This window comes from Rattus norvegicus, chromosome 3, assembly GCF_036323735.1.
Source record: "Rattus norvegicus strain BN/NHsdMcwi chromosome 3, GRCr8, whole genome shotgun sequence".
Classification (NCBI taxonomy): Eukaryota; Metazoa; Chordata; class Mammalia; order Rodentia; family Muridae; genus Rattus; species Rattus norvegicus.
Window position 1 is genome coordinate 126,002,001 of NC_086021.1, and position 15,018 is coordinate 126,017,018.

At 45.6% G+C, this 15,018-nt stretch overlaps 1 pseudogene; it reads left to right on the forward strand.

Annotated features, from left to right (window-relative positions):
- The first annotated feature begins 5,480 nt into the window (after positions 1-5,480).
- On the forward strand, positions 5,481-9,474 carry H2az2-ps1 (H2A.Z variant histone 2, pseudogene 1; annotated as a pseudogene).
- Positions 9,475-15,018: the final 5,544 nt, after the last annotated feature.

A 15,018-nucleotide genomic window follows, 5' to 3' on the forward strand; every position in this document is an offset into this window, starting at 1 on the left:
GTGAATGAAACCATTAGAAACTGAGTGGGAATAAGAACAAAGGTTGTGACAAAGCCTGTCTAGGTACAACCCATAGTTCTCAGCCTTCCTGCAGAATGAGTCTAACCTCTTTGATTGAGGACATTTTGGGGAGGTAATCACAAGTAATGGTGTCTGTTTGGCATATCTGGGTTTTACGTAGACCAGAGAACTTCAGAACCAAACCTCTCTCGGTGCTTGGAAGGAGGAGAAACAAGGGAAGGCTTGTGAGGCCTTCAATCCAAGGCCTTCCAGTTTCCTTTCATCCAGAGTGCTCAGTGTGTCAAGTGTCATACTTTGGGGTATTCGTTCCTAACTCCCCATAGAAAAGCCATCTTGTTGTTGTATTTCTATTTATTACTTAATTGTGGTGATTTGCATAAGAATAGCTCCTGTAGGCTTCTATAATTAGAATGTTTGGGCCCCAATTAGTGGCATTCTTAAGGAAGAGTTAGGAGGTATGGCCTTATAGGAGCAGGTGTGGCCTAATTAGAGGAGGTAGGTTACTAGGGGTGGGCTTTGAGGTTTCAAAAGCTAATGCCAGGCTCTCTCTCTCTCTCTCTCTCTCTCTCTCTCTCTCTCTCTCTCTCTCTCTCTCTCTCTCTGCCTTCTACCTGCAGATCAGAATGTAAGTTCTCAGCCACATGTCTGCCTGCCTGTTACCGTGCTTCACCTCATGATCATGGCCTCTAGCCCTCTGAAGCATAAGCCAGCCCTCATTTAAATGCTTTCTTTTATAAGAGTTGTCCTGGTCATGATGTCTCTTCAAAGCAATTAAACAGTAAACTAAGACATTAATTAATTTGAGACCAAACCTAACTATGTAGCTAAGGACAGCCTCAAACTCACAAACCTCTTGTCTCCACACTGTGAGCAGTGACATATTCTTTATAAGATGTTCATCAATGTCTCCGGCTCTAGTTACTAAAAGTCAGTTGCACCACAGTCTCAATGTACTGTGTAGACAAAATGTCTCCCAAATATAAATGTCTCTAAAAGAAAATACAAGCACAATTGTACCAAAGAACCTGGCTCAGCAAAGTATGGTCTTCATACTAGCAGCCTATATGACACCCCAAAGCTAGTCAGAACTCCTGGATTCTGACCACACCTGAGACCTACAGAACCAAGATTTTGAGTTTTAAAACTGTCCTCAGATGATTTATCTACACAATAAGGTTTGGGAAGCAATAGAACAATAACTAAGTAAGCTGTAATGTTTATTCAAATTACTCTTCCTTGAAAAAAAAAAAGTGGGCCTCCATTTAGTGTTTCTTAGTGTGTGAATGTGGCAGAGGGGTGCTGACATTTTGTAAGGGTTAGTACTATTTTATGATTTTATTTTTATTTTTATGTCCATTGGTGTTTTGCTTGCATGTCTGTGCGATGGTGTCAGATATTCTGCAACTGGAATTACACACAGTTGTGAGCCACGATGTGGTGCTGGGAATTGAACCTGGGTCGTCTGGAAGAGCATCCAGTGATCTTAACCGCTGAGCCTTCTTTCCAGCCCTGATGCTGTTATTTTTGTATGGAACATTCTGGTGTTGTATGGAATTATCTCCCACTTTGCAATACATCCTGTCAAAGCTCAGTGTGCTTCTTGTCTTTTATAAAAAGTAGAGATATCCTCTAACAAATACCCTCCTTTGGGACACTCAGCTAGGTTGGGGTGCTTTGGCGTATGACACTGGAGAGAAGCTAACACATCATGGTGCTCTTTTTTGCATCTCCCCTCAACTCCCCGCCCCAGGGGTAGGGGCAGGAGATATAGCAGGATGGCAGGCATGAGCCTGACCTTCCTCAGTCAGTGTCCTGCTGTGAGCAGCAACAGCTGTGGAACAAGGGAGACCCAGCAGCCCTCCAACCAGTAAGACCAGCTGGGCCAGTTCTCCTTGGCCCTGGCGCTCTCAGTAGAGCAAACACATGAGAACAACTTGACATCAGAGAGTTATGTCTGGGGTAAGGAAGGGAATATGTCCTGGGGGAGGAGGGTTAGTGCCCATTCTGTGTTCTTTGTGCTTCTGGCAAGACTAAGGGATTATCAGGCCCTTTGGTGAGGAGGGAGGATTATATGACTCCATAGTAGAGCCACCAGAGAGTTCAGAGGAAGCAACCAGACAGAAGCTAGACACACACCCCTACCTCCATACCTGAGCAAAAGAGGCTGGGTTTATCCTCCAACCTAAAAGAGGGACCAGGTCTGCCAGTTTGGGTCTGGCCTCTGACCTTGCACTCACCGGGCTGTGGACCAGGGTAACTCCTGCCAGGACCCTACACCTCTCCTATGCTCCCACCATTATGACCACCAGCAGCCCTCAGATGTCCAGTGAGCACCCCTTTTCGCTCCTTTAGGACTCGCTTTTGTTTGTCAAGACCCCTCTTAGTCACTCACAATGAGTGTCCCTGACTCTAGCCATGTTACCAGTTGTTTGTCTTGATCACAGGACTTACGCTGTCTTCAAATTTATGTCTCTGGTGCCTGGCCTAGCAGCTGACACAAGACATTCAAGAAATGTTTGTTGAGTGAACATATGACATTTTCATGATCTAATAAGGCTACATGCTGATATTTACTGAGCTCCTACCTAGGTGCTGAGCTTTTAATGTACAGCAAAACCCGACTTGCCCTGTCCCATGTCTCCTACACTCCAGTCAGGAGACAACACTGGTCCAGAGCATTTCAATGTTAGGAGGTCTTCTGACCCATTTCTTTGTTTACAATTGCAGAAGAAACTCTGGCCCACAGGCTTGCCATCCTACAGGAGTTTTCCTCACAATAGTAGTCATAAGTAATTATGTTCCGCATGGGATCTACATACATCTTACCATTGGCAGGAGCTAGCCTGTAGGTTGCACAGCTCCCCAGCTGAAAACATGGACAAGAGTTACCAAACATTCCCACCTCTCTTTTGGAATGTCCATTGCTTCTACAACTCCTTCCCATGGGTGGGAAGATGGTAAGTTAGGAAAACAAAGCTCCTTTCTGCTGATTTGCAGTGATTCAGGTTATAGTGGTTTGAATGAGAATGTCTCCCATAGGCTCAGGTATATGAACTCTAGTCTCCAGTTGTCCGTGCTGCTTGTAGAAGTTATGGATCCTTTAAGGAATGGAACCTTGCTGGAGGAAGTGTGTGTAATACTAAAAATCAATTTACAGGCTGGAGAGATGGCTCAGTGGTTAAGAGCACTGACTGCTCTTCCAGAGGTCCTGAGTTCAATTCCCAGAAACCACATGGTGGCTCACAACCATCGATAAATAAAATAAAAAAATCTTTTTAAAAAATTAAAAAAAAAAGTCAATCCATGCTATCCCTGGCTATTCTCTAGTAACTTGGTTTCCCCTCCTCCACTGGGAGCTGCAAACCCATGTCTTTCCAGTTGCCTACTTCTGAACCACTGCTGTATCTTCCAGACATCCGCCCCCTGTGGCTAGCTGTCACAAATCCCCATAACCCAGTAAAATCAAAACTCAGAGGCTTGTAATTTATCAGTCAGATTTATATCAGTAAATTCTTAACCCACAAATGCCCACAGAATGTGCTCAGAGCCAACTGATATTGATACAAGCTGCCCACCTTGATTGGACAAATTGTCCTATATTAATCTATTTCTTCTATTCTGTCTAATCCTTTTTTTTTTGAGCTGGGGGCCTGAATCCAGGGCCTTGCGCTTCCTAGGCAAGCGCTCCAACACTGAGCTAAATCCCCAACCCCTTAATTGGGTTTCTTTTTTTTTTTTTAATCCTTCTATTCTATTCTAATCTATTCATAGCTACCTGTGCCTATTTAGAGTCACGAGGATCTGTTTCTTCCTCTTCCTCCATCTTCTCTGTCCTGTCCCCTCTGTCCCTCTCTGTCCCATCTCTAAAACTCTCAGCCCACCTGCTCTATCCACCACCCAATCCCAGTCTCTAGCCTTATCTTGTGCCCGCCCTCACATGCATATAGACTGCAATCCACAAGGGAGCGTGACACTAGGTGAAAGCTTTGGGAATCTATAGCTTCAGTGGACTTCCAGTCTTTTCTCTTTCTCACTCCATCTCTCTCTCTCTCTCTCCTCTCCCATCCTCTGCTTTCTGTGTGTGTGGAGATATGATCTCTCAACTTCGCGCTCAAGCTGCTTGATACCAAGCCACCCCACCCTCATTCCACTCTCTCTGGAACCATAAGCCCAAATAAACCCTTTCTTCCATAAGTTGCCTGTGGTCATGGTGTGTAGTGATGAATCAGTTAGACCGCTTTGGCCCTCAGCAGGTTACGTGTGCACTGCACCCACCCAAGAGCTCTGATTCACAAATGAAACACACACACACACACACACACACACACACACACACACACACACACCAGCTAATTTTGATATGCTCTGACTAGCTCAATGATTGGGCACTTCTAAACCTCCTTGCAGCTAGCACACACTCCTCTCCGGTATTTCTGGCTTAATACCTTCTAAATGTACTTTATCTTTGCAGTCCTGTTACCTTCTGGGCAGCTCCCCCCATACCCCATAGGGCTGAATTCCCTTTCCACCTACATTGCTCGATGACTTCTCCTGCATCTCTTAAATTTCATCCCTCTGCCTCCAGGTCATGTTGATTCTCCTGTTCCTTTGACCCATAATCAATTTAAAAGTCCTGCCTCCATCTCCCTGCCCAGCCATTGGCTGTATGACAGTTCTTTATTACCAATTGAAGCCAGTTGGGTGCAGGGACCCTCAGCGTCTGGAAGTGTGGCTTTTGGGAGCCAAATTAAGACAAAGCATTAGAACCAATCCCCAACAATGTTGTGTTATCAGAGGTGCAGAAGAGTATGTGGTACAGGAGTCAAAGCCAAATGCTGGACAGAAGCCAGAAGCAGGACCAACTTGGTTCAGAGAGGCCTATGTCTTTGGATAGTAGGGGAAGAGAATTTTGTAATGTACCTGCCTCTGGATTCTTTTCTCTTTGATTTGGCCTAGAGAATGTGCCAAAAGGAATGCAGCAAAATGTCCCAGAAGCAGCATATCCTGAAGACCCATGGGGGAGGGAAATGTTGTGGTGATGTACTGTATTGAGCCTGGGTCATCATCTGTGGATGATCACAGGCACGGTGGGCCAGGGTCTCCTGAACAGTCCTTCCAGAGCTCCTGATACAGCATCTCCAATGCTTCTCAATCTGTTAAGGTTATGTCAATCAAAGTTCAATGTTGGCCAATTCTAGCCTATCCTCCAATCAAAGTGAGAGAGAGACAGAGAGAGGAGGGAGATAAAGGAGACAGAGACAAGAGACATTGGGGAAAATGGTATAGGTGGGAACAAGGGTCAAATTAGCTTATCTCCTCCTTCTCTGATTCAGTTACTGTCTACAGTCAGCCACACCGTATTGTTTCCAATTGTATAGGGATCTCTCACTTCTGCCCTTTCCTCAGAAGAGCATTGAGGAGCCCAGACTGACAGAAATGTCCTTCCCACCCCCACGCCGATGGCCTCTCAGAATGTCAGAGGCAAGCTTCGTACAGTGTGCACCAATCCTAGGGTGGCGATGTCTTGAGGGAGCTGAGCCAATTCCTTGCCTAGTAGAGAGGCCATGAGAGCCAGCTACATCCACTCTACTAGACACTCCGGCATCCTGTCAACCACCCACATTTGCTGGTTCATCTTGGAACCATCCTAGCCAGGGAGTTTACCATCATCAGCTCCTGGAATACAGATTGAGTGGTAAATGGTAGGGTGTCCTTGAGCATGGAGTCACAGGGACACTCCAATGCTCTTCTGTGGGACCTCCAGAGGTTTGGCATACAGTTCTCCAGGTAAATTAGGACAACAAGGCTTCTTTCTGTTGATGGACTTGTAGTGTTGGGGTTGGAACCCAGGACCTTACATGTGCTGGGTAAGCACTCTACCCCTAAGCTACACACACAGCCCCTGGTATTTTGTGACAGGATCTCGTTATATAACCTACATTGCCCTGAAACTAGCAACTCCCCTGGCCTTGTGCCTCTCCCTCTTGCCTTGATCCTGGAACCCTAACAGGGGTGTTAATGAGGAAAAGAATAGATACGACAGGCATGCACTCAGGAAAGCTGGGATACTGGGGAAAGACTAAGACTATGCAAGATCTGCCAAGTGCACAGAAGTGGCTGCACTGATGTAAAGGTGAAACGACCTCAGCGTTGTTCTGTCAGTTCCCGAACTTACTTAACCCTGCATCTTGTCTTGTTCCTTTCTCAGTTTTGATAAAGAGAGGCTAATTTGTTTGTTCCATAAAGGGTCACCTGTAGCCCAGGCTAGCTTGGACCTCATTGTATATTTGAGGATGGCCTTGAACATCTGGTCCTCTTGCTTCCACTTCCCAAGTGTCTTAGTTAGGGTTTTACTGCTGCGAACAGACACCATGACCAAGCCAACTCTTATAAGGACAACATTTAACTGGGCCTGGCTCACAGGTTCAGAGGTTCAGTCCATTATCATCAACACAGGAACATGGCAACATCCAGGCAGGCATGATAAAAGCGGAGCTGAGAGCTCTACATCTTCATCTGGAGGCTGCTAGGAAAATATTGCTTCCAGGCAACTAGGATGAGAGTCTTAAAACCCACACCCAGTGACACACCTACTCCAACAAGGCCACACCTATTCCAACAGGGCTACTACACCTTCTAATAGTGCCACTCCCTAGGCCAAGCATATACAAACCGTCACACCAAGTGATCAGATTAAAGGCTGCTATTTTCTCTTTACAACCCTGCCCTATGGCTTTGCATATTCTCAGCCTGTGGTCCGTTCTGACATTTTAGTCCTCTTCTGCCAGATGTCCGAGAGTTGATAATTGGTACTCCCTCTTCTGCAGAGGCATTTATTGCATATATCAGTGGAAATTTGGAGTCAAGAGATTTCCAGTGTTGTGACCGTGAAAGTAGGGTATTTCTGCAGAAAAGCAGAAGTATGATCCAGAAAGGAGTTTCCACTGTACTGAAGAGAAAACCCCAGCTTTTTGTGGAGAGTTCTCTAGTACCCTGTCAGCAACAGCTTCTATGGAGACACAACTGGGCAGCAAGCAGCCAGCAGCCCTCAGTCTTGGGCCAATGTGCTTTCCCACCGTCCACTTCCTTTCTTCTTGGCAACAAGTAGGTTGGCTCATTATACCTCCGTCTCATTGGTTCTCCCACCTCAAGACACCTAATCATTGGTCCATTCAACTAGTATCTGCTGTTCTGATTGGCTGATCTGTCGTCAGGGTAAAGGCCCCAGAGTAGCACTGCTTTCCCAGATGTAATATTCACTGATTTTGAACACTGTTTCATTATCCATAATTCTGTTCCCCCTACCTTACTTCTTTCTCCAGACAGACTCTGTAGCAGTGAATTAGTTAAACCACTTTGGCTCCCGACAGGTCTCACATGCACACCTACCTGCCCAAGAGCTCTCTGAATCTATGAATGAAAGACACACACATGCCAGCTAATTTTAATATGCCTTGACTAGCTCAATGGCAGGTTGTTTCTGCCTAATCCTCCCTGTGGCTAGCATACATTTCTCTCCGGTATTCCTGGTTTAGCACCTTCTAAATCTATATTTTACCTTTACTGCCCTGTTACCTTCTGGGCAGCACCCCCCCACCCCCCACCAAGAGCCACTGTAGGGGATTGGTTCTAATGCTCTGATCTGTGTTTACTGATATTTAAGGTCCTCACCCCAATTTGGGTTTTGATCTATCAAAAAAGATGCCAGTGGCTGATGGCTGGGCAGAAAGAAAGAGGCAGGGCTTCCAGGTTCCTGCAAGCTAGGGAGAGGAGGCAACTCGGAAGATGGGGGTGGGGGGTGGGGGGGTGCCGTAGTGGAAAAGATAAAGCCATCAAGCCATGTAAGTTTTTGGGTAAGTGGCTTCTGGCCACTGCCTCGACTGGGCCTGGGATAGCAGGGGGAGATTTAAGAGTGCCCAGGCATTGAATCAGCCAAGGCATTTCAAGATTAATTGGTGTGTGTGTTTTCTTTCCACTGATCCAAGATAGCTGCATTCCTGCGACTCGCTAGTAGCTCAAAGAAGTATAGCAAAAAATCCACACTATAGGCCGCATTCCCTTTCCACCTATGTGTAGGATGCTTTCTCTCCTGCAGTTCTTAAATTCTAATCCTTCTCCCTGAGAGTCATGGCGATTTGCTTCCTCTCCCCCTCTGTTCCTTCCCCATGCAATCTAAAAGTCGGGACTCTTTCACCTTGCAAGGCCATTGGCTGTTGTCAACTTTATTTTCCAATCAAAGCCAACAGGGGGCAGACTTCCTTTAGCTTCTGAACACACAGATTCCTATATGATTCTGAGAGCCTAATTAAGACAAAGTGTTAGAAGGGGGCTGGGGATTTAGCTCAGTGGTAGAGCGCTTACCTAGGAAGCGCAAGGCCCTGGGTTCGGTCCCCAGCTCCGAAAAAAAAGAACCAAAAAAAAAAAAAAAAAAAAAAAAGACAAAGTGTTAGAACCAATCCCCAACAACTCTCCTTTAGTGATTGAACAATAAACAGTCAATTCAGGGATGCCCTGGATTGGACCCTGACCCTGGGCCCTGAGTTCCCATCTTTGGACAATTTGTCAGGCCAAAGCCAATTTTGAACAACCCATGTAAAACTAGGAAATCTGCCATTGCAGAGTCACACCCTCACAACACTGAATAGACCATAAATCCATCCAAGAGCCACTCACACAGAAAGACATGGCTTTGACAAGAGTCAATGCAAGAGATCAAGATGCTTGCTAGAACAGTCCCAGGCTGTCAAAATTGCCATCATGCTTGAAATTCTACCAGTAAAAAAAAAAATTATTTTGAGATAGGGTTTCACTATGCAGCCTGGAACTGTCTGTGTAGACCAGGCTGGTCTCAAATTCATAAAGCTCTACCTGCCTCCACTTCCCAGATCCTAGGACTAAAGGCAAACACCATTATGCCTGGCCCCAGGTTTTCATTGGTATAAATTTCTTATATTGATACAAATTTTGAGATTAATATTGTTAGTCTTAGATAGGCATTGTGCCTATGCAATTCATTTAAGAAAGAGGCAGCGGCAGCGGTAGAAGCGGCGGGAGGGGCTGGGTGGGCTGGGGGGGGGGGCAGCAGAGGCGGGCGTCGTGCTTGAGACCTTGGTTGGAGGCAAAGCTGAAAAAGACAGTGGGAAGGCCAAGGTTAAGGCAGTGTCTCCATAACAGAAAGCTGGGCTCCAGTTTCCTGTGGGCCGCATCTACAGACACTTGAAGACTCGCACCACAAGCCGTGGATACCTGTGGGCCACATTGCTGCTGTGTTCAGAGCTGCAATTCTGTGAGTACCTCACAGCTGAGGTGTTGGGGTTGGCAGGTAAATGCTTCTAAAGATCTCAAAGTAAAGCGAGTCACTTACAGGTTGCAATCTGAAGTGAAGTGGGTGGTGTGATCTCGCACATCCACAAGTCTCTGATTGGAAAGAAGGGACAGCAGAAAACGGCTTAGGGTGTGTAACTGGGGCAGAGGGTACCAGTGCGGGTGTGCGGGAAAGCATAGACGATCGCTGTAGACAAAAGACACATTTGTATGTTTTTAGACTCTCGAAAGTCCTTTTCCCTGCAGTCTAGTCAGGTGTTGATTTGCCAGGTTTCTCCCTTGTGTTTTATACAAAAATAGAATTGATAAAACTTTTTTTTTACAAAATTAAAAAAGAAAACAAAACAAACAAACAAAACAACAAAGCTTGGACCTAGTCCTTTTATAACTATTACAAACTGTTTTTAGATGACTGAGCAATCAGAGTTAAGGGCCAGATAGCAAACTCATGGTTATGTTAGATTTGATTTAGTTCCAAAAGTGTGTTGTCGAGATATTTCAATTAAAAATGGCTGAGAGTAGTCAAGGTTTAACAGTTCGATTACGTTATATATTATAGATAGCCTTCCAAGATGTCAGAAATCCGTGCCCTGTGACATTTAATGTCATTTAATCACTTGATGTTGAGACACATCTGCTCCTTTTTGGTTCACAGAAGATATTGAGCATCCTCAATTCCAGGCGAGGTTGTTTATTGTGGCAAGGTAGCCACTGGGCAGAAATTGCCTATTTCATCTGCAGACCAAAACTGTCCAGGAAAAGGACACTTTATGCAAAATAGTCGACTAGAAGGCCAGAGTCTGATGCGCCAAGGTTTTGAGGAATGAGGGGCTGTCCAGGTAGTCAGCTGTCTCTACAGTTGTTTTAGAAGCTTTGTTTGGTGCTTCCTATAAACTCAGGTGATGTTGAAATCATTCTCATATTTCTGATGGGGTTGAAAACTAGTTTTAGTCTCCTAATCAAACTCAAGTTAACATTGAGAGAGAGAGAGAGTTTATAGAGTGGATGACATGGTTTTCAGATGATGTTACAGGCTAAAATCTAAACATGATCTAGAGAAAAAAAATCATAACCCAGCAGGAATGGTGGTAGAATATTTTATCTAATTGACAAATGTGATGGACTGGGTGTCATTTGTGTCCCGTACCGTGTAATTTACATGATTGTTATGATTTTGTTCAATTTATATCTGGGAGAAGAGGTGTTTTTTTTTTTTAATTATTGGACAGAAAAGGTGTGGTGCAAGAGGAGGTTCTGACGCTTGCCCTGTTCCCCAACTGGTCCTTGATTTGTCAATAAAGAAGGCCAGGGGCCAATTGTTGGGTGGAACCTATAAGTGGGACTCAGAAGTCCCACTTCAGGAGGAAAGGGCAGACACAAGGAAGGACAGAGGCCTCTTCTGCCGTGTTTTGGAGGAAGACCAAAGCATTAATCATGCAAGGCCTGGGGTTGGGGGGTGAGCTATGACCTGCGGCCTCCAATACAGGGGTGGGGGGGTTGCCAAGGGCGTTTCACAGGGGCATGACTAGCCACTAAGTTTAGGGCAGAAGGAGAGACAGAGATAATACATTGGTGAGGGCAGCCTTTTCCAGGTGAGAGATATCTGCACTCAGTAATTGTGCCTTGAAGGCAAGTTAAAAAGCAACAAGCTGTGTGTTCTTTATCCGTGGATTCAAGAGTCTCCGGTGGGAGCTGGTGGCATTACCCCTCCCAGAGCAAAGGCGGGTAGGAAAGGAAGCCGGGTTATGGGGCATGGACAATCCCAGAGCTAAAGGCAGGAAAAACAAAAGGGTCTCGGGAGGGGCTAGAAGTATGGCTGCAGTCCTGGGCAAAAGCGGATGCATTTTTAAACTAAACGCAACACCTATATTTTTTAAATGTTTTTTTTTAAAGATTTATTTATTTATTTCATGTATGGGAGTACCCTGTCATTGTCTTCAGACACAGCAGAAGAGGGCATCAGATCAGATTACAGATGGTTGTGAACCACCATGTGGTTGCCGGGAATTGAACTCAGGACCTCTAGAAGAGCAGTCAGTGCTCTTAACCACTGAGCCATCTCTCCAGCCCCACGCAACACCTATTAGTAAAATTTATTCCTTTATAAATTTTCTTCTACCAAAACTCCCTGTTAAAATATAGAACACCCTGGAGGGGGCAATATATTAAGTAACATATTCCCAAATTTATCCTGAAAGAAAAAGCATGGAAAGGTTTCTTTATGATTAAATTATTATAGAGGCAATAGAGGTGTCTCAGGGTTTTATTGCTGTGAAGAGACACCATGACTAAGGTGTCCCTTATAAAGGCGAACATTTAACTGGGGCTGGCTTACAGTTCCACAGGCTCAGTCCACTGTCCTCACAGTGGGAAGCATGGCAGCATGCGGGCAGACATGGTGCTGGAGGAACAGAGAGTTCTAGATCTTGACCCAAAGGCAGCAAAAGAAGACTGTCTCCTGCAAGCAGCCAGAAGGAAACTATCTCCCACACTGGGCAGAGCCTGAGCTTGGGAGATCTCAAAGCCCACCTACACAGTGACACACTTCCTCTAATACGGCCACACTTCCTAGTAGTGCCACTCTCCATGGCCAAGCATTCAAACATGAATCTAAGGAGGCCAAACCTATTCAAACGACCACAAATACCGATGTAATTTTCAACCTGAGGTTGGTAGAGTAATGACTCTTCAAATGGCTCCTGTGACTACGTCAGCTTATGTTGCCAAAGGGACCTGGCAGAGATGATTAGGGTTTAGAATTGGGGCATTGTGGGTTATTTGATCACACTGTGAACCCTGTCTTATGTACCAAAAAGCCTGATTCTAGCTGTGTGCGGCTCAGCCCCCTAGCACATACTTTTAATCCCTCTGGCTGGAATAAAGACACATCCCAAACAATGAAGGTAATAGCTAGTTTGTAGAAAGAAACATCAGAAAGATTAATGGGAAGTGATGTCTAATTGAGTGGCAGACAAAGTGATGAATCAGAGAAAGACGTTGCAGAATAGGATCTGCCCAACTCTCATGAGAAGAGAGATGAAAAGGGAGCTACTTAACAGAGAGTAGTGCAGAGAGGAAGGAGGGAAGAAGGGGGAAGTTTTACCATGACAGTTATAGGGTTCCAGAAAGAGAACAAGCCAGAGAATGAGAAGGAACCAGAACAGTAGAATCTAATGTCAAAGGCAGTGTGAGGCCGAGCAGAGCAATCAGGCAGAGGCCAAGAGAGAAACAAGATTGAATCAGTCAGCCGGAAAGGAGATTTGAGGCAGGACAGTTGAGTTGACCAGCCATCCAGAGTTTGGGAAGAGCTAGAAGACTTCCCAGGCCTAGATTAGATCATATGGAGACGTAAGCTTCCAGGGCTGGGCCTGGCAGTAGGATTAGCAGGTGAAGGCAGTAAGCCTCAGAGACAATTACTCCAGGCAAATAGAAGATACAATTACATTGAGGGGTTCATTCTCCAGGTGAGCCCCTGCTGATCTCATGAGCCTTTAAAAACAGAGAAAATGTCCTGAGTATGATCAGAGAAAGGCACCCAATGCTGGAGCCGGGCTGAAGTGACGCCATATCCCTAGCCTTGAGGATACAAAGGGAAGCCTGAGCCAGGGACGACAGTTAAGCCTCTAGAAAGCTATCAAACGAGAAGCGCATTCTCCCACAGCAGCGCTGGAAAACAAATCAGAATTCTCCATGCCTCGGTCAACCCGGAGAACCAGTGTCGAACTTCTCACCCATCAGACCAGAACACAATGAGTTTGTGTCACTTTAAGCTATTGAGTGGTGGCATTTCCTACACGTGCATCAGGAATACCAACACCCTTAGAGGTTCCTGGTGCAATCTGACTGATTAAGTCCTCGGGGGAGCTGGTCACATAACCCAGCATTTCAGAAACAACCAAACGCTAAGTCTCTAGTCTCCTATAACAGGTATTGGTATCTTAAGACACCCACTCTCAGGACCACCTCATCACCATTTAGCCCTGCTTTCTATATGATGGTTAGGTGAGAAAATGGAGCACTTTTTGATGGGCCAGCATGCAGGTCCAAGAGGGGAGACCTGAGGGAGGAAACTCACTGGACAGTGGTGATAAAGAGGTGGAAATCTCCCACAGACACACTTCAGTTGCTTCAGAACGTGGTTCATTCTGATCAGTAGATTGTGCCAACTCATCCTTTTTCTTATGCTCACTGTCTTCTGTAGAAAAATTCCCATGGCTTCCCTTTCTACTCCAGAGCCTAGCTGGAAGCTCCTTTTATAAACTAGTTTATCTGCTCATAGGACTAGTTTATCTGCTTCTGGTCTGGGTAGCGATGACCTGAAATAATTTGCTTCTTTGCCCCTCCCCTCACGAACAGACTAAAATTTGACAGAATAGGCTATGTCCACCTCTAAGGAGAAGGAGAAGAGAGAGGAAAGGGAAGCTACTTAAGGGAGAGACAGACAGTCCAGGAAGCAGAGAGTGCAGTACAGGGATACAGGAGAGTTCATGGAGAGCTGTACAGCAGAGTGGAGAGAGTAGAGCAGCAGACAGGGGGAAGGAGGCGGTTTTACCTGGAGAGTTTTACAGGCAGACTGAAGAGAGAACGAGCCAGAGAATAAGGAGACAGGAGATTAGAAAATAGGAAAGATTGCTAGAGTTAGTTTGAGGCCAAGCAGAGCAATTCAGGGGCCAAGAGAGAAGCCGGATTGAATCAGTCAGCTGGAAGAGGAGTTTGAGCCAGATCAGCTGAGTTGAACCAGCCAGGTAGAGTTAAGTAAGAACAAGAAAGGGTGAGCTTATTCGACAAGTCTCAGAGGCTAGAAGTTTCTAGGACTGGGCCTAGGTTAGCAGATGAAGGTAGTAAGCCTCCCAGACAAGTACAACAGGAGAATAAAAGTTACTTTTATAGCCTGGTCTACAGAGCAAGTTCCAGGACAGTCAGGGCTCTACACAGAGAAACCTTGTTTTGAAAACAAACAAACAAAACTAAACCAAACAAAAACCAAAGTGAACTTTTTATTTGAGGTAAGGACTCACTAAGTTGTCCTGGATGGTCTTGAACTCTTGATCCTCGTATCTCAGTCTCCAGAGTAGCTGAGATATAGGCCAGACCTTTAGCCCCAGTGAAACAAGAAAAGGGTTTACATTGTTTGTATTCTGTGTTATATCATAGTTTACAGGACTTCTGGCTAGGCTGCATGAGAGAACAACTAATGGTACACTTCCAAAAGAGCTTAAAGGAAGTTGGTCAAAGTTGAGAAGTTGTAGAGGTGAAAGGGCTTACTGGGGGAAAGGAAGTGCAGTGCTAAACCAGGTCTTGTGTAAAAGATAAAAATGAGAACATAGTCTTTCCACAGGAAACAGCTGGGCGAGAATGGTCTAAGGATCCCTGGACAGGTGGAAGACCTATGGCGTAGCCAACAAAACCTAGGGGAGCACAATTAAGGGACCCAGAAAAGCAAAGCTAGGCACGTGTACTCAAAGACATCTTGTTATTAAGGTGTCCCTCCCTGGGTTCGAAGACTTGCCTTAAAGAGGAAACACAGAGTAAAGCTGAAGCTTGCCTGAGCCTGCTGCAGTGCCAGGACAACCACTGGCCGCTTCCCGAAACTACAACTCCCATTATGCACCGCGCAGCGCGGGCTTAAACCCGGGATGCACTACAATCCCCAGAATGCTTTGGGAGGAGCGA